The sequence below is a fragment of the Pelophylax lessonae genome (genome assembly GCF_965119305.1).
Source record: "Pelophylax lessonae genome assembly, chromosome: 3".
NCBI lineage: Eukaryota > Metazoa > Chordata > Amphibia > Anura > Ranidae > Pelophylax > Pelophylax lessonae.
Window position 1 is genome coordinate 266,143,272 of NC_138770.1, and position 19,979 is coordinate 266,163,250.

Genomic DNA, 19,979 nt, shown 5'->3' on the forward strand with positions numbered 1-19,979 from the left:
ATCCCTCCTGCTAAGTCGTTGTATCCTGATAGCGAACAGATTTCCCCGCCATCAGAATATACTATAGCTAGTGGTGCTGATCGACATAATTTTTCAGCAGATTGTTTGTACGCAGCTTGATCAAAAAATTGACTTGTGTACAACCCACTTGCCCATACATGGATCAAAATTCTGCTGGAATGGCCGCCTTTAATGTTAACCATTATATCATTATGGATAACTATTGTCTTATTAAAACAGTAGACTCTCTGAAGCCCCTAATAATATTAAACATCCAGAATACATCAGAGAAAGTGACCCAATAAAGCTTATTTTTTTAAATTCAAGGCAAGAAAGAGGTATTTTCTATGCAAATAATTATGAAAAAATTCAAATAACATGGATTTTAAGTTGGCATGAACCCAAGAACAATAACTTAAAACATTGCAGATTGCTATTCCTTAGATATGGCAGCTGCATACATTTTATTTTTTCAGGCTTTTTGCCTTTATTGTATCTTCAAAGGAGCAGTGCTGCCACCCCTGGACAGGAAGTGTTTTAGATCTACCAAACATCACCCTTTTCTGTTCCGGTACCTTCAATTACGCCATGCATTTCAGACGCAATTCCGTAACCAACCAGTCATATTTCATTTATTGGCTATGTCTAAAGCTATGCTAACATTGATAGGATTGCTGCTGTTCTTTGCTTGCAAGTCAATACTTCTTAAATGGAAGTATCCATCAGCTCCTATGATGGACGTTTGGAAGCATTTAGTTAATGCAGCTGTACCATAATAAAAATTCACTTATGAATCTAGGGGTTGTCCAAAAAAATTCTCTAAGGTATGGGACATAGGGATAGATTCAGCTGACACTACAGCCTCATCTGACAATACTACTCAAGATGTTTAGTGTCTTTTTCATCTTCTGAATTTTGGTAATATTGGGGTGCTGCTGGAAGTTTCCTAGACTTGGTCCTTTTTTTTCTCTGTATGAAAACTACTGATCTGTGTTCTATTGAGTGCCAGATTCATGGGTTGCCATGTTACTAGTTAGTTGTACTGTTTTCTTCCTATGTATTGTTACTTAAGCCTGGGTATGCCCAATAGGCTATGTCTTAGGGGTCTCCATGTCCACATATGCCACTGCATTTTGCCCATTTGGGCCTCTTGTAGACAATTCTTGCCAATAGAGCAACTATATAGATTTTATTATATATCCTTATATGTTTATGTATTATGCTGCTGTTAGGCAATATGTATTAATAAAGTTTATATAATTTTATAATATATTTTTGTTGCTATTTTGATTTAGTTGTTTTCTTTTTACATCATTGGGTATCGCATAGTCTGGTTTCCCCATTGTTTTCCCCATGTGGATTCTGTGTTACCCATTGAGATAGATACCCTGTCAATTTTTTTTAAATTTTTTGGAACTTAGCTGATCTATCTAGGCTTTGTCCTGTAGTCTAACTATTTTTTTTTTTTGTTTGTTTTAAAGCCAGTGGTGTGTGAAACACAATCAGACTAACACCTGGTTAAAAAAAAAAGGGCACACACAAAACGTGGGAACACAAAAAAAAATTGCACATGACGTACACATGGACCTCCTCCGAAGAGGAAGGGCCCTTACACTGATCCCCCAGGGCACAAGGTTCCTTACAGGAACTGAGGTACCCACTGGTAGTGATAGGCCGAACACCACCCTGTTCGGTTCGCACCAGAACATCTCGAACATGGGAAAAGTTCTAGCGAACGTTCAAACCCTATTAAAGTCTATGAGACACAAATATGAAAAATCAAAAGTCCTAATTTTAAAGGCTTTATAAGCAAGTTATTGCCGTAAAAATTGGGGACCCAGGTACTGCCCTGGGGGACATGCATCAATGCAAAAATATGTTTTTAAAATGATCAATATTAAAGGAGCAGTGATTTTAATGATGCTTAAAGTGAAAAATAAAAATGAAAATTCCTTTAAATATCTGCCTAGGAAGTCCGCTTAATGTGCCTGTTGGGGCACATCTGTAATTTCTAAAGGAAAAAATGTAATTTAAACTTGCTTGCTGCTGTAATGTATTTTCGGCTCCCGGCAATACAGGTAAAAAAAAATTTAATGAAAATAATGGTGTAGGTTTAGGGGAACCCCATACCAAAATTTAAAAAACAAAGAGTCCCCCAAGCTGGTTTTATCCCAATTTTTTTTAATTTACATTTTTTTTTTTTACAATTATTTTTTAAATTCAGCTCTCAGCAGGGAAGCCTTAAAAACCTATTTACTGTGCGCTCGGCTGGCAAATATCGTGCTAAGTGCCAAGAACGTTCAGGAGTTAGGCGAGTACCTGAATGGGCGATGGTTAAGCCAAACTTGTGCTCGACCCAAACCATTCCCCCATCCCTAGTGGTGCCTGAACACTGTAACCCCTCAAAGTTACTCTTGCTGGGTGCAGGAACGAGCCCTGCTGTTAAACATTCGAAAAAAATATTAAATTACATGCACTTGTCATACGGGTGCAGACAAATTGGGTGTTGGTGGTGCCTGAACACTGTAACCCCTCACAGGTACTCTTGCTGGGCACAGGAATGGGCCCTTCTGTTAACAATTAGGAACAAACATTGAAATTCCATGTACTCGTCATACAGGTGCAGAAAAATTGGGCCTTGGGTGTTGATGGTGCCTGAACACTGTAACCCCTCACAGTTACTCTTAATGGGTGCAGGAACGGACTCTGCTGTTAAAAGTTAGAAACAAAAATTTAATTTACATGTACTCATCATACAGGTGCAGAAGAATTGGGCCTTGGGTGTTGGTGGTGCCTGCACACTTTAACCCCTCACAGTTACTCTTGCTGGGTGCAGGAACGGGCCCTGCTGTTAAAAGTTAGAAACAAAAATTGAAATTACATGTACTCGTCATACAGGTGCAGAAAAATTGGGCCTTGGGCATTGGTGGTGCCTGAACACTTTAACCCCTCACAGTTACTCAGACAGACGCACTCTTTTATCCTTCACAAAACCTCCAGCATCACTGATTGTCGCTCGATTGCATATTGAGCAGGTTCTGGCCAGTGGTCCATTTTCAAGACCCAGTAACCCAGCGGATGCTCAGTTGGAAAGGTCTCCAAGTCTGCTCTTGCCCCTAGATAATCCTGCACCATATGCTGCAGATGCAGCCGATGGTTGCTTAAACCTAAAAGCCCTGGGTGCTGAGCACTGCCATTGTAGGACCACCAGAAATGGCCACAGACTTTTCTGGCCTGCCCCAGAAGATCTTGTAAGCCCGGGTACCTGTTCAAGAAACACTGCATCACCCAATTCAGGACATGTGCCAAGCATGGAACATGTGTCAAGTGTCCCTGTCGGAGAGAAGGTTGGTGCCATTGTCGCATACAACCATTCCTGGCTCAAGCTGCCATGGCCTCAACCACCTCTAAGCCTGCCCCTGCAGAGCTGACAGAATCTCTGACCCCTAGACAGACCAACTGAAGCACTGCATGACCTCTTTTAGCCTGACTGCTTGCGTAGCCCCTTGAACGCTTAGGAAGCACTGCTGGTTCAGAGGACAATTCAGCAGAAGAGGCCATAGAGGAAGAAGAAGAAGAGGAGGGGGTGGAGCAGACAGATGTGGCAAAATCACCACCAATGTTTTGGAGGCATAGTGGCGGAATAAGCTCCAGCACCAAACCCTGACCTGCATCCTTCCCAGCTGCCAGCAGAGTTACCCAGTGCGCCCTGAAGGAAATGTAATGTCCCTGACCATGCCTGCTGCACCATGAGTCAGCAGTTATGTGAACCTTCCTGCTGACCGCTCTGTCCAACGAGTCCACAACATTGCCTTCCACATGATGGTACACAGCTGGAATGGCCTTACATGAAACAAAATTTATTTTTGGAACCTTCCACTGGGGTACAGCACATTCCGCAAATTCTTGAAAGGGGGCAGAGTCTACCAGATGAAAAGGCAGCAGTTTTAGTGCTAGCAATTTGGCCAAGCTAGCATTTAGACAATGAGCATGTGGATGGCTGGGACAGTATTTTTTTATGGTTCAGCAACTGGGGTAGTGAAATTCGCCTGCTGGTCAAATCGACAGGTGGTGTACTGCTAGCAGATTGGGTGCAAGTACCTGTGGCACCCATTGTTATACCATCAACCCTCTCAGTGCAGGTTTTTGAGAGTACTTGAGGTATAGTGGGGGCAGAAATCCCAGATGAGGAGCAAGGAGAAGTCTGCATTTTTATTATGTTTTGGGTCTTTCAGGTGATCTTTCAGGTGCTCTTGTGAATGGACTGCATGGCAGGTTGTCATATGTCTTGTAAAGCATGTGGTGCCCAAGTGGCTGGTGTTCTGGCTACGCTTGGTCCGCTTCAGACAGAGATTGCAAACAGCAATGCTGTGGTCTACTGTACATGTGTTGAAAAAAGCCCACACCAATGAAATTTTGGAAGTCGGTAGGGAGTTAGCAGCGCCCTGCGCCTGTGGAGCTAGTGTGATGCAATAGGGTGGCTGCCCTTAAGCTGGACCCTGGAGGACATTCTGCCACGTTGGAGTTGGGCTGCCTCCTCCTCCTCACTTTCCTCCTCTATTCCCTCAGGCACCCAAGTACGGTCAGTGACCTCATCATCCCCTCCCTCCTCATCACTGGATCAAACTTGGCAGTATGTTGCAGCTTTTGGAACATGACTGCTAGTTTCTTGTCCGTCATTGTCACCCCCTGTCTAGGCTCACTTTATTCCCTTCCTCAACCTGGGAACCAACATTGGAACATTCAAATTACTGCGCATCCTCCAGCATCATGTAACTGACTTTATGATCAAATCATTCAGGTGGCTCCTCCATGCACGATGGTGTGGCTACAGAAGAAGTAGCTGTGGACAAGGAGCCTGTGAAATAGGCTGCTTTGGCAGCTGCGGTGGAAGGCAAACTAGTATGAGCCTGGGTGACAGAGGATGAGGACGACTTAGTTATACACTCCACCAACTCTTCTGCATGTTGTGCCTCAATAACATGGCCAGCACCGGAATAAAAGGACAAACGTGCCCCACCTGCAGAGGATGCACCATGTCCGTGACCACAACTTTTCACTGTGGACACAGAGGCTGCTTGCCATCTTTTAGTAGCCTGTGAGCATCTGCCTCCCCTTGTTGGCCTTTCGGACATGATGGGGATTTTTGAAGGGGTTTTTATAACTTTTTACTATAGAATGTGGGATGGAAATATGATGCTTGGGTGCAATACTTTTGTGGTTGGTGCATTATACAACTGCGACACAAAAGGGAGGACAGCAATTATGCCCTAATTAAAATTAGTGCTCCTGCTCCACAAAAGAAAAAACCCACTGCTGACTCAGAATTAACAGCACCTGCGACACAGAATGGGGAGTACCTAATGCTGCAAAGAAAATTAAAAAGAATAAATGGGATCAGTGGGGTGACACAGACGTGTTGTATAAGTGGCCCTACTACACTGTGTTACTCAAGAATCACAGCACAGCACTGCACTCTCAGCACTACACTGTGTTATTCAACAATCATCCCTACACTACACTGCACTGTAGTACACTGTCATACAAGATGAATCAGCACAGCACTACACTACGCTGACTGCCCTACACACAAGATTCAGCACAGCACTACACTGCACTGACTGCAGTACACTGTGTTATACAAGAATCAGTCCTACACTACACTGCACTGACTGAATTAAATATGAAACCACAATCCACAAACTACCTGCCTTATCTCCACTCCTAATCTCCACCAATACACTACACATTGCTGCCGTGTAAGCAGCCTCATATAGTGTGGGGTGTGGACTTAGCCCCTGAGCCATGATTGGCCTTTGGCCAATCATGGCTCTGATAGGACATTGTGCTGTGATTGGCCAAAGCATACAGGTCAGGTGCATGCTTTGGCCAATCACAAGCACTTAATGCACTGCAATATGGGGCGCTCATCGGCGGACGAACTTCCCGCCAAGCACCACATTTGTTCATGTGTTCGGTGAACACACGAGCACCCAATGTTCGAGTCAAACTTACGTTCGACTCGAATATTCAGCCCATCCCTACTCACTGGTCCACCTAGCCAAAACCAGGCAGACCACGTTCTCTGGGAGGTGTGCCGAAACAGACCAAACCCAAGTACTAGGTGGGGTGGGGCTCCCCTGAAGGGAGACCTCATGAGAGAGGGTGAACTAAGCCAGAAGGGCATATCCACCCCCTCCCATGCCTTTCAGGGCAGGCCCGTGGACCTACACTCTACTGATCAAACCGTAAATAAAGTGTACTGTGCCAACAAAGAGAAAACAAACGTGACAAAACACACAAATAAAAGTGGGGAAAGGGAAGTGAAAAAATGTTTGCGGGTCACTCGCGATCTCCCGCCAGAGAGGGAGAAAGGCAGGCGGCTAATGTAAACAAAGCCGCCTGTCATTCTCCCTGGTGTAACAGCAGAGATCATACGATCCTGCTATGTAGGATCGTATGTCTCTGTGGTTACATCAAAAGCCACGCCCCTTTACAGTTAGAAGCACGCCCCTAGGGACACACTTAACCCCTTGCTCTCTAATAAAGTTAACCCCTTCCCTGCCAGTGTCATTTTTTACAGTAACAGTGCATATGTATAGCACTGATTACTGTAGTAATGTCACTGGTACCCCCAAAAGTGTCAAAAATGTCAGTCAAGGGTCCGATCTGTCCGCCGCAATGTTGCAGTCCCGCAAAAAAAATCGCAGATCGCCGCCATTACTCGTTAAAAAAAATAATAATAAAAATGACAAAAATCTTTCCCTTATTTGGTAAACGCAATAACTTTTGCGCAAACCAATCAAAATATGCTTATTGCGATTTTTTTTAACTAACGTATGTAGCAGAAAACAAAGTGGCCTAAAATGTTAAAAATTTTGATTTTTACATTTTTTTGGGGGGGAATTTCATATAAAAAAATGTGAAAAATATTGTTATTTTTTCAAAATTGACGCTCTTTTTTTGTTTATAGCGCAAAAAGTAAAAATCGCACAGGTGATCAAATACCACCAAAAGAAAGCTCTGTTTGTGGGAAAAAAAGGACGTCAATTTTATTTGGGTACAGCGTTGCACCACCGTGCAATTGTCCGTTAAAGTCACGCAGTGCTGAATCGTAAAATAGACCCTGGTCGTTGAGCAGCCAAATCCTCCGGGGCTTAAGTGGTTAAAAAGGTTACTTAAACTTTAAAATCTCTTTTCTGATCAAATAAAAATCATACTAGAAAAAAAGGATGTAAGCTGTCATCGCTGACCTGCTTTCTGAGTCACCTAATACAAGCACGCCAGTAAAGTCACAGTGAAGTCAGAACTCCTATCTGAAAGCCAAGCAACTAGCATTTTCAAAAGGAAAGGTCACCAAAGCTAAATATTTCCTTAGCAGAGATACCTTGTAAATAGGCACTGCGTGGCCTGTATGTTTAACACAAATAACTGTTAGTAAGTGAAACATTTTCTAAAGAGGAACTTCAGTCCCCTAGCTGGACAGTATCGTGTGTGCGCAGATGTCCTGAAGGGCTCTGGGTCCTGGCAGAGCCTTTTGGCACATCTGTGCACGTGCACAAGATTTCCTGTGCTTGCGAAAAAACTGCAAGATTCTGAACCTTCCACAATGTGTGCAAATGTACTGGGAAAACCTGTGCCTGCCTAAACCTGTAGTCCTTGGCACATATGGAAGTGCATGGAAATTGGGAGGAAGAAATGTAGGAATGCAGCAAAAAAAAAATGTTAGATAAATAAAAAAATCTATAATAATATTATTTATTATATATCCAATGGGAAGATTTGGATGGGGGAGGAGGCAGAGATTTATGAGACTCAAGCTAGCTGTAGACAGATCTTTTTTTTTTTTTTTCATTCAACAAAACAAACATATTCCTCCATTAACACAAGGGAGGTGGATGGAGGAATTCTGACAGCGGGACTCTCCTCTATCAGAATACACAGATCGGTGGCTACAGTCTATTGGCTGCAGCAACTACTCAAGAAAAAATTTCCAACAATCCTTTTTGACACAAGTTGATCACTAGAGCAGTCATACATGAATCAAAACTCAGCCAGTACCTCCAGAACCAGCTAAATGTGGATTAATCTATGATCAGATTTGGTTTAGGGTGGAGGTCTGCTTTAAGAAAGAATGATTTTATATCTCTGGTACCTTTGCCATAGTTTTGAAAGCAATACCTACTACAGTGCCATGTTATAAAGTAACAAAGATGCCAACTTGCAAGTCTGCCATTCAGAAATAGTGCTTATCCATTGTAAATGTGAATGTGGCAGATGTACAGAGCAGAGGTTACTGTGATAACTTAGCATCTAGTAAGTGTGTTTGTACAGTGAGCTTTTACTACCAATACTCAAAACAGCAACCCTAAACTTTTAATTAAATATGTTGTGATCAGGTTCAAACAACTGAACAGATTGTGCTTTATTAATAATCAATTTTGTTCATGCCTAAAACAGGACAGCATATGTAAGCATATACTTGCTGCAGGTTTTTGAAGCCAGGTGACCAGTATAAGACTTTATTTACACAGCTGTAAAATAGTGCATATACAAGTGTTTTTTAATTACAGATCTGCACACAGCTGCATTGTTTACAATGGAGCCATTCACACAGGTGCAGAAACATGCATTCAGATCTATAACATAGAATACAAAAATCTGCGTCTAAAGCCAGCCATAGCTGGTGAGATTTTCCTTCTTGCAACCACGGGTTGCAGGAAAGTAAATCGCTCGATTTGCTCATCAACACAATTAGTGTTGATGGGGGAATCCCTCCCGTGGAGCAATTCTCCACGACAGGGGGGATGGGGGAGCCTTCCCTGCCAGGAGAACACAGTGAATATCGCTAGCATCTATTGCCACCAGCAATAACAGCATTCTAAAAATCCAACATGCTGGTTTTCCCCAAGTTAATCGATTGATCGACTTGGTACAACCAGCCTGCCCATAGATGGTTTGAATCTCAGTCGGTCCCTGCTAAACTGGCCTGGATTCAAAGCATCTATGGTCAATTAGGAACATGCACTTTACAAGCCTATGCATTTAAACACATGTATATACATTTGTAAGCATGTAAGTTTAGTCTAAAGAAAAGGGAAAAATAAATTATCATTATGCATGTGTAGCACTGCTCCTGTAAGGACTGCCAGTTATTCACTCTAAGGGTCCCTCTGAGTTACCAGCACATAATCACGACAGATACAAGTCCTTAATTCCTTCACAGTAGGATACTCTGTTTTAACTATAGACAATGTTGAGGACTCCTATCTTCTGATACAGCCAGGCTGTTGATTCACCCTGCCACTTTGGATAAATTTGTATTGAGTCTCTTTTTCCTAAGATGACTCAGTGAACAATCAATTATCTTCAGGACACTCTCCCCAGAATCCTCTTTCTCTTCCTCTGCTGACACCCATCTGCTAACAAGCAGGGGTGGTCCCCCTCCAGTCAGGCCCCTTGACACGAGTCCCTGTACTCACGACACTGCAGTCCCAGGGTCTCCAGTGTCTCCCCCCTTAGCCAGCTTTACTGGACCTCAGGGTTCAGCTCCTCTCATCTGCCCCTCTGGTCCTCAGGACGACCTCCTGCGACTGCATGACACCTCTACAGAGGAGGAGGCAGCCATCCCCTCCCCCGGGACCCTGCTCTCCAGCCAAAGACCCCACAGCACATGTGCTCCTGGCTTTTATACAGTATCCCAGAATGCACCGAGGTGACCTGCCCTCTGCCAATCACCAGGACTGTATTAAAAGTCTATGCACCCATTTGTCAGGTTTCTTCCCACTGTCAAACATGCCTCCCTATTGGACCAGTGTGAAACACTCTTCAGTCCAAATTATTTGTATACTGAGCACATTAAGCAGACCTCTCTAATCGATCCTTCTCCCTGATAGGCAGAGAGCAATATAAATTTACATGCAGCTCCTCTGGTATGCAGACAGAGCTCAAAACTATACTCTCTCACTAGCACCTACCTAGGAGGGTGTTACACATGCATACGCATCTTTAGGTGTTTAAACACATCTATTATTATTATTATATAGGATTTATACACAAGTATTTTGCTGGTCATTATGCAGGAAATTTTCTCCTAGAAAACACATGTGTAATGGACATATGGCCATACGTAAACTTTTTATGGCCATATGAATGAAGCCTAACAAGCAGGTGGTTGGGGAGGCAATCCTGCGCTACCTAGTAAGACTCCTGGTGCTACAAACACCAATACTAATTGTGGAGGCAACAAACAAAATAACCTGTTCCCACACATCCTACAAACCAATAGGGCAGGGCTGGGTGACGTAAGTGGAGACCGGAAGTGATGTAATATCAAAGGCATTTTTTAAAGCTTTCTTATGTCAATGCAAGTCTGCATTAATAAATGGTTTTATTGCGTTCTACACCATGAATGATCTTTGTATTATATGTGTTGGTTTACAGAGCTCAGGAGTAGTGTTGAGCGAACACGGACTGTATTATTCGTGTTCGTACCGAATAATTGGATTTTTTGTACCCGAACACGGACACGGACACTTTACTGTATGTTCGGGTAAAAATCCGTGTTCGGTCGTTTTATTTCCGGGTTTTGCATGCTTTGGCGCTCTTTTCATGGCGGGCTTTCAACAGCCAATCAACAATCGTTTAACTGGTGTGCCTTAAGCCATCCCAGCCATGCCTGCAAATGTCTCAGTAGCTGTGATTGGCCGTCTGAAGCATGTGACCAAGTCTTTATAAGTTCGAGGCAGCCGCAGCGGCGTCATTATGCTGCTTAGATTCAGGGACAGAGCACACATCAACGTGCTGGCTGCTGATTAGGGAAAGATAGGCAGGAAAAAACCATTTGTGTCCGGATAGAATTGAGGGACAGGTCGGAGTGTTTAGGCAGGGCGAGTTGTAGGCATTTTAGGGATAGAGTCTGCTGAATTATAGGGTCAGTGTCTTCTACAAACTACAATCGATATTGCTGTGTGGGGGGTGGGGTGAATCTGCACTCAATCCTGATCTACGATCTCTTCTCAATCCTGTTAGGGACAGAGTCTGCTGAATTTTAGGGAAACTGTGTTCTACAAACTACAATCGATATTGCTGTGTGGTGTGGGATTGGAGATAGGCAGGTGTCAGTGATCCACATCCATTTTTCTGTGTGTGAGCTGCAGTGAACACAATCTTTTTGGGCTGCAGTGAACACAATCTTTTTGGGCTGCAGTGAACACAATCTTTTTGGGCTGCAGTGAACACAATCTTTTTGGGCTGCAGTGAACACAATCTTTTTGGGGTGCAGTGAACAAAATCTTTTTGGGGTGCAGTGAACACAATCCTTTTTGGTGTGCAGTGAACACAATCTTTGTGGGGTGCAGTGAACAAAATCCTTTGTGGGGTGCAGTGAACACAATCTTTTTGGGGTGCAGTGAACAAAATCCTTTTTGGGGTGCAGTGAACAACATCCTTTTTGGGGTGCAGTGAACACAATCTTTTTGGGGTGCAGTGAACAAAATCCTTTGTGGGGTGCAGTGAACACAATCTTTTTGGGGTGGAGTGAACAACATCCTTTTTGGGGTGCAGTGAACAAAATCCTTTTTGGGGTGCAGTGAACAAAATCATTTTTGGGGTGCAGTGAACACAATCTTTTTGGGGTGCAGTGAACACAATCTTTGTGGGGTGCAGTGAACACAATCTTTTTGGGGTGGAGTGAACAACATCCTTTTTGGGGTGCAGTGAACAACATCCTTTTTGGGGTGCAGTGAACACAATCTTTTTGGGGTGCAGTGAACACAATCTTTGTGGGGTACAGTGAACAGAATCTTTGTGGGGTGCAGTGAACACAATCTTTGGGGGGTACAGTGAACACAATCTTTGTGAGGTGCAGTGAACACAATCTTTGTGGGGTGCAGTGAACACAATCATTGTGGGGTGCAGTGAACTCAATCTTTGTGGGGTACAGTGAACACAATCTCATACTTCTGAAGGTTTGAGGGTGCTGCCTGTTCCATACTCCCCCTACTCCTCATCTAGCCTTTTAGGGGTACAAACAATAGTAATTGGGGCCTAGTGTGGTTGTGTACGTGTGATATACATACACTTTTTTGGGATCATATTTTCTATTCCGCTATTTAATCAAAAACCTTTGGGGATCAGTTAAATTGGGGGATAGTCTGTGTTGGTACGTGTGAGAGAGATCCACCTTTCCAAGTTGTTGGGGTTCATCTCATACTTCTGAAGGTTTGAGGGTGCTGCCTGTTCCATACTCCCCCTACTCCTAGCCTTTTAGGGGTACAAACAATAGTAATTGGGGCCTAGTGTGGTTGTGTACGTGTGATATACATACACTTTTTTGGGATCATATTTTCTATTCCGCTATTTAATCAAAAACCTTTGGGGATCAGTTAAATTGGGGGATAGTCTGTGTTGGTACGTGTGAGAGAGATCCACCTTTCCAAGTTGTTGGGGTTCATCTCATACTTCTGAAGGTTTGAGGGTGCTGCCTGTTCCATACTCCCCCTACTCCTAGCCTTTTAGGGGTACAAACAATAGTAATTGGGGCCTAGTGTGGTTGTGTACGTGTGATATACATACACTTTTTTGGGATCATATTTTCTATTCCGCTATTTAATCAAAAACCTTTGGGGATCAGTTAAATTGGGGGATAGTCTGTGTTGGTACGTGTGAGAGAGATCCACCTTTCCAAGTTGTTGGGGTTCATCTCATACTTCTGAAGGTTTGAGGGTGCTGCCTGTTCCATACTCCCCCTACTCCTAGCCTTTTAGGGGTACAAACAATAGTAATTGGGGCCTAGTGTGGTTGTGTACGTGTGATATACATACACTTTTTTGGGATCATATTTTCTATTCCGCTATTTAATCAAAAACCTTTGGGGATCAGTTAAATTGGGGGATAGTCTGTGTTGGTACGTGTGAGAGAGATCCACCTTTCCAAGTTGTTGGGGTTCATCTCATACTTCTGAAGGTTTGAGGGTGCTGCCTGTTCCATACTCCCCCTACTCCTAGCCTTTTAGGGGTACAAACAATAGTAATTGGGGCCTAGTGTGGTTGTGTACGTGTGATATACATACACTTTTTTGGGATCATATTTTCTATTCCGCTATTTAATCAAAAACCTTTGGGGATCAGTTAAATTGGGGGATAGTCTGTGTTGGTACGTGTGAGAGAGATCCACCTTTCCAAGTTGTTGGGGTTCATCTCATACTTCTGAAGGTTTGAGGGTGCTGCCTGTTCCATACTCCCCCTACTCCTAGCCTTTTAGGGGTACAAACAATAGTAATTGGGGCCTAGTGTGGTTGTGTACGTGTGATATACATACACTTTTTTGGGATCATATTTTCTATTCCGCTATTTAATCAAAAACCTTTGGGGATCAGTTAAATTGGGGGATAGTCTGTGTTGGTACGTGTGAGAGAGATCCACCTTTCCAAGTTGTTGGGGTTCATCTCATACTTCTGAAGGTTTGAGGGTGCTGCCTGTTCCATACTCCCCCCTACTCCTAGCCTTTTAGGGGTACAAACAATAGTAATTGGGGCCTAGTGTGGTTGTGTACGTGTGATATACATACACTTTTTTGGGATCATATTTTCTATTCCGCTATTTAATCAAAAACCTTTGGGGATCAGTTAAATTGGGGGATAGTCTGTGTTGGTACGTGTGAGAGAGATCCACCTTTCCAAGTTGTTGGGGTTCATCTCATACTTCTGAAGGTTTGAGGGTGCTGCCTGTTCCATACTCCCCCTACTCCTAGCCTTTTAGGGGTACAAACAATAGTAATTGGGGCCTAGTGTGGTTGTGTACGTGTGATATACATACACTTTTTTGGGATCATATTTTCTATTCCGCTATTTAATCAAAAACCTTTGGGGATCAGTTAAATTGGGGGATAGTCTGTGTTGGTACGTGTGAGAGGGATCCACCTTTCCAAGTTGTTGGGGTTCATCTCATACTTCTGAAGGTTTGAGGGTGCTGCCTGTTCCATACTCCCCCTACTCCTCATCTAGCCTTTTAGGGGTACAAACAATAGTAATTGGGGCCCAGTGTGGTTGTGTACGTGTGATATACATACACTTTTTTGGGATCATATTTTCTATTCCGCTATTTAATCAAAAACCTTTGGGGATCAGTTAAATTGGGGGATAGTCTGTGTCGGTACGTGTGAGAGAGATCCACCTTTCCAAGTTGTTGGGGTTCATCTCATACTTCTGAAGGTTTGAGGGTGCTGCCTGTTCCATACCCCCCCTACTCCTCATCTAGCCTTTTAGGGGTACAAACAGTAGTAATTGGGGCCTAGTGTGGTTGTGTACGTGCGAGATACATACACTTTTTTTGATCATATTTCCTATTCCGCTATTCAATAAAAACCTTTGAGGATCAATTGAATTGCGGGATAGTCTGTGTCGGTACGTGTGAGAGAGATCCACCTTTCCAAGTTGTTGGGGTTCATCTCATACTTCTGAAGGTTTGAGGGTGCTGCCTGTTCCATACTCCCCCTACTCCTCATCTAGCCTTTTAGGGGTACAAACAATAGTAATTGGGGCCTAGTGTGGTTGTGTACGTGTGATATACATACACTTTTTTTGGATCATATTTTCTATTCCGCTATTTAATCAAAAACCTTTGGGGATCAGTTAAATTGGGGGATAGTCTGTGTTGGTACGTGTGAGAGAGATCCACCTTTCCAAGTTGTTGGGGTTCATCTCATACTTCTGAAGGTTTGAGGGTGCTGCCTGTTCCATACTCCCCCTACTCCTCATCTAGCCTTTTAGGGGTACAAACAATAGTAATTGGGGCCCAGTGTGGTTGTGTACGTGTGATATACATACACTTTTTTGGGATCATATTTTCTATTCCGCTATTTAATCAAAAACCTTTGGGGATCAGTTAAATTGGGGGATAGTCTGTGTCGGTACGTGTGAGAGAGATCCACCTTTCCAAGTTGTTGGGGTTCATCTCATACTTCTGAAGGTTTGAGGGTGCTGCCTGTTCCATACCCCCCCTACTCCTCATCTAGCCTTTTAGGGGTACAAACAATAGTAATTGGGGCCTAGTGTGGTTGTGTACGTGTGATATACATACACTTTTTTTGGATCATATTTTCTATTCCGCTATTTAATCAAAAACCTTTGGGGATCAGTTAAATTGGGGGATAGTCTGTGTCGGTACGTGTGAGAGAGATCCACCTTTCCAAGTTGTTGGGGTTCATCTCATACTTCTGAAGGTTTGAGGGTGCTGCCTGTTCCATACCCCCCCTACTCCTCATCTAGCCTTTTAGGGGTACAAACAATAGTAATTGGGGCCTAGTGTGGTTGTGTACGTGCGAGATACATACACTTTTTTTGATCATATTTCCTATTCCGCTATTCAATAAAAACCTTTGAGGATCAATTGAATTGCGGGATAGTCTGTGTCGGTACGTGTGAGAGAGATCCACCTTTCCAAGTTGTTGGGGTTCATCTCATACTTCTGAAGGTTTGAGGGTGCTGCCTGTTCCATACTCCCCCTACTCCTCATCTAGCCTTTTAGGGGTACAAACAATAGTAATTGGGGCCCAGTGTGGTTGTGTACGTGTGATATACATACACTTTTTTTGGATCATATTTTCTATTCCACTATTTAATTTAACTGGGCCTCCATGCGAGACCTGTGTGCCTTGTTGCGCTGTTTTGAGTACTCCACCAACATGGCCAGTGGCAATGACGCCGTTCTCAGCTTAACTATCCCACTTCTATGCCTCCTTGAAAAAACAATTCGGGCGATGATGGAAGAGGATGTGGCACAGGATGAGGAGGAGGAGGAGGATGAAGAGGTAACATTTCCAAGGCTTTCAGGGCAGTCATTCGCAAGGGGCTCCGAGGGTGGGTTCCTGCACACGCAAACGCCAGGGACGCAATTGTCCAGCAGGGGCACAGTTCTGGAGGATGAGGAGGATGAGGAGGAGGAGGAGCTGGAGGAGGAGATGGAACCATGTTCACAGCAGGGTGGCACCCAGGCCAGCTCATGGCCATCACTGGTGCGTGGCTGGGGGGATACAGAGGACACGGACGATACACCTCCCACAGAGGACAGCCTTTCGTTGCCTCTGGGCAGCCTGGCACACATGAGCGATTACATGCTGCAGTGTCTCCACAACGACCGCCGAGTTGCCCACATTCTAACTTGTGCTGATAACTGGGTGGCCACGCTGCTGGATCCCCGTTACAAGGACAACGTACCGTCCTTAATTCACTCACTGGAGCGCGATCGCAAGATGCGCGAGTACAAGCGCACGCTGGTAGACGCCATGCTGCTGGCATTCCCATCTGACAGCGGGGCCACAGTGGAAGCACAAGGCAGAGGAGGAGGAGGAGGAGGTCGCCAACGCAACCAGGGCACCGCCAGCACCTCAGAAGGCAGGGTTAGCATGGCCGAAATGTGGAAAAGCTTTGTCAGCACGCCACAACAAACAGCAGCACCAGCAGCTCAGATGGAACGTCTTAGCAGGAGGCAGCATTTTACCAACATGGTGGAGCAGTATGTGTGCACACGCCTACATGTAGTGAATGACGGGTCTGCCCCCTTCAACTTCTGGGTCTCCAAATTGGGCACATGGCTTGAGCTTGCCCTTTACGCCTTGGAGGTGCTGGCGTGCCCTGCAGCCAGTGTATTATCTGAACGGGTATTTAGCACGGCTGGGGGCGTTATAACAGACAAGCGCAGCCGCCTGTCCAGAGACAATGTGGACAAGCTCACGTTCATTAAAATGAACCAGGCATGGATCCCACGGGACTTTTCCGTACCTTATGCAGAATAGCAATGGATACCGACCTTACCCACCCATTGTTCCATTTTTGCTCTTTCTCACTCTTTTGGGGTGTACCCTCATTTAAAATTTTTGAAAAGAAGCAGTGTTGGCTACCTCGTCCTCCTCCTCAGGGCCAGATTAATGTAGGGGCTATTGGAGCTGCAGCTCCAGGCCCCTACCTTTTATATAGGCCCCGGGTTGGCCATATTCACTGTTACCGCTCTTCTGTCACTTGTAAACACAGAAGTCTGGCTTCTATGCTCGCTTCCCCAGGCAGCACCCTCAGAACCTCCCCACACAGCGTGAAGGCCGGACAAGGAGGGACAGTTGGCGATGCATGGATGTGTTTATGGGCTTCAGAGACAGCATCCCATGTTGAATTAGGCATGCATGGCTGCACCCTTCCTCCTCTGGGTGCATGGCAAGGCACGGCCCTTAAGGCCCTTCAAAATCCTCAGCACCAAGCCCATGATGCTGTTAATCCGGCCCTGGTCCTCCTCCACCGCCGCTTCCACCTACACCGCCCATAGGTGTGCGCAGCCTATTGCATTAAGGTGTGCACCCCAAAGTTGAAATACACATGCATGTGTTTGCCAGCAGGGAGAGTAATGTATCGGGGCCATGTACCTGTAGGCAAGGAGAAATAGAGCAGAGCAGGTCCCAGGGAGATCTTTCCCATCTCCTCACTGGCAATGCTATGTGCCCTAGGTGATTAGGGTGTGCCCAGGCACACCCAGCACACCCTGTGCGCACGCCTATGTCACCGCCACATCCACCACCACCTCAACCTCCCTCCTACTCCATATGGGCCTCGTCCTTCAGAGATGAAGAAGAACATTGTTTTATTTTTCTGTTTTTTTTTTGTTGTTTTAAGTTATTTCCCTATCCACATTTGTTTGCAGAGCACTTGCCATGCTCTTAATTACGTTTTGCTGCCATTTGCAGCACTCTAGCCCTTTCCTTTGGTGTTTTAGAGCCATTTTAGTGCCTTAAAGTTCGGGTCCCCATTGACTTCAATGGGGTTCGGTGTCCGGGAAAAGTTCGGTAAAAGTCCGGGACACGGACCCGGACTTTTTTTTAAAGTTCGGCCGAACCCGTCGAACACGGACATCTAGGTGTTCGCTCAACCCTACTCAGGAGCAGGACAAACAAAATTTTAAAAAGCCATACAACACATTTATTGGATGGCTGAAATAAGTATCATAGGAGGAAAAGGAGAGAGGAGTATCTTTGGAATAAAGCCTGGAAGTGACCCCCTAAAAGGGTAAAGTGATGTTTGACCTGAATATTGGAAGGTCAAAACTTAAAGGTGGGCACATTGGTGGAATGGTGGTGGGAGTCACTACATATGTGATTGGATTGTAAAGACAGGTACAGGTGAATTTGGTGCACTTCGATACCAAGGAATACAGGAAATCCACATATAGAGACTGGTGAAATTGATTGTATAGTTAATGCTAGAAAAGGACTGAGCACGTTTAAAGGAATAATACCAGAGACTGCTTTTCACAATTTTTTTATATAAGCATATACTGTATATTATATTGGATTGTTACATTTTTATTTCTTTTATTATGTATAGTTTTTTATGCATGTTCTTATTTTTTTAAATGTATCTTTAATTGTTTTTTCAGTAATAAAAAACAAGACAAGACAACAATTTCAGCCACAAAGGGCTAAGTTAAAAAAAAAAAAATAATAATTATATCCCCCCCCCCCCCACCCCCACCAGGCACCACCCCAGGAAGTGTATCTCTCACCATCAAATACTATATGTCCCTCAAGAGGAAAGATCATGTGTGTACATAGGAACATCACAAGCAAAATACACAGAAAACAGTACTTATGATACAGGTATAGGCAATCAGAGCACATCCCTTCAGGGGAGAGCATCTCAAGCTAATGCAGACCCAGGAGCAATGGCACAGATTGGCATCGGGCAGGGACCCTGCACCACCAGGTGAGGAGGAAGAAACATCAACGTGCCGGTAACCAGCATCCATTCTAACAAGTATACTTAAGTCGTTCTGTCACTAGGGAGTTTGAGCAACCATCGCAGGACTATGAAGTCAGATCTGCAACACCCTCTCAAACTTCCTGAGACAACCTCTACTTAGGTACGCAGCTCTATAGAGCGGTAACATTTTATTAACCAAACATTTCCAGTAGGAGATATTAGGTGTTGCAGGACTTTTCCAGAATAATGTTAGTGCCTTACGGGCGTAATAGAGTAACAGAGTCAGAGTCCACCAAGCCAAGCAGACAGACTGCCACCATCACGGGGACATGTAAAGAAGTGATCTCCGTTATACATTTAAGTATTTCATTCCAATAATCTTTGAGCAGCGAGCAGTGCCAAAACACATGACCAAAGGTGGCTGGAGAGAAGGAGCAGTGCCAGCATTCCACCGACACCCCCCGGTAGATTCTGGCAAACTTTGACGGACTATAGTATATCCTGTGTAGGAATTTAAAATGGATAAGCCTATCCCTTGCCGATACCAGGTGAATAAAGGGAAAACTCCAAATATCATCCCATTTCTCCCCTCCGAGATCTGGGACCTCCTTCACCCACTGCTCCCTGCACTCGACCACTGAGGGAGGAGGGGCAGGGAAAAGTTCTTTATATAACTCACATAGAGGTTTTTTTATGGACTTATCTAACAGAACATTTTCTAGGTTGGACATCTTAACCTCCACCCCAGCCGAACCAAACTGGGTGGGAGGTAAAAGCATGTCTCAGCTGTAGATATCTAAAAAGATAGGGATTTGGTAGACTATATCTTACTTTGAGATCCCCAAAGGATAACAGTTTACCCTCTCTAGTAACATCCCCCAGCGTCTTTATCCCCTTAGTAGCCCATATGATATTTATGCATGTTTATTAAGATTAATTGGAGGCGCAACAAAGGTCTGGATATTGGCTAACAGGTAGGCATCCAGCATTTCTTAGAAGAATGTCCACAGTAGCAGCTTACATATTGCTTTCATGACATTGCTTTCATGTTGAGAAAAAAAAAAAAAAAAAACATTTCCCTCTGGGTGATCTATGTACATTACAAGGATTTTAACAAACTTTGTTGCAAATTCCTACCTTTTGTTAATCTGAAGAAATCATTGTTTGTTCCTCTGTGCCTCTGTGCTGGGTGGGTCAAATGGGAGTGGTTTCATAATTACCTATCAGCTGTGGCAGC

The 19,979-nt window shown here is 44.3% G+C and overlaps 1 protein-coding gene across 1 annotated transcript in view; it reads right to left on the reverse strand.

Moving 5' to 3' along the window:
* Positions 1-19,979, reverse strand: part of SLC2A2 (solute carrier family 2 member 2) — a 126,001-nt gene that overhangs the window by 95,603 nt on the left and 10,419 nt on the right. The window lies entirely within an intron of this gene.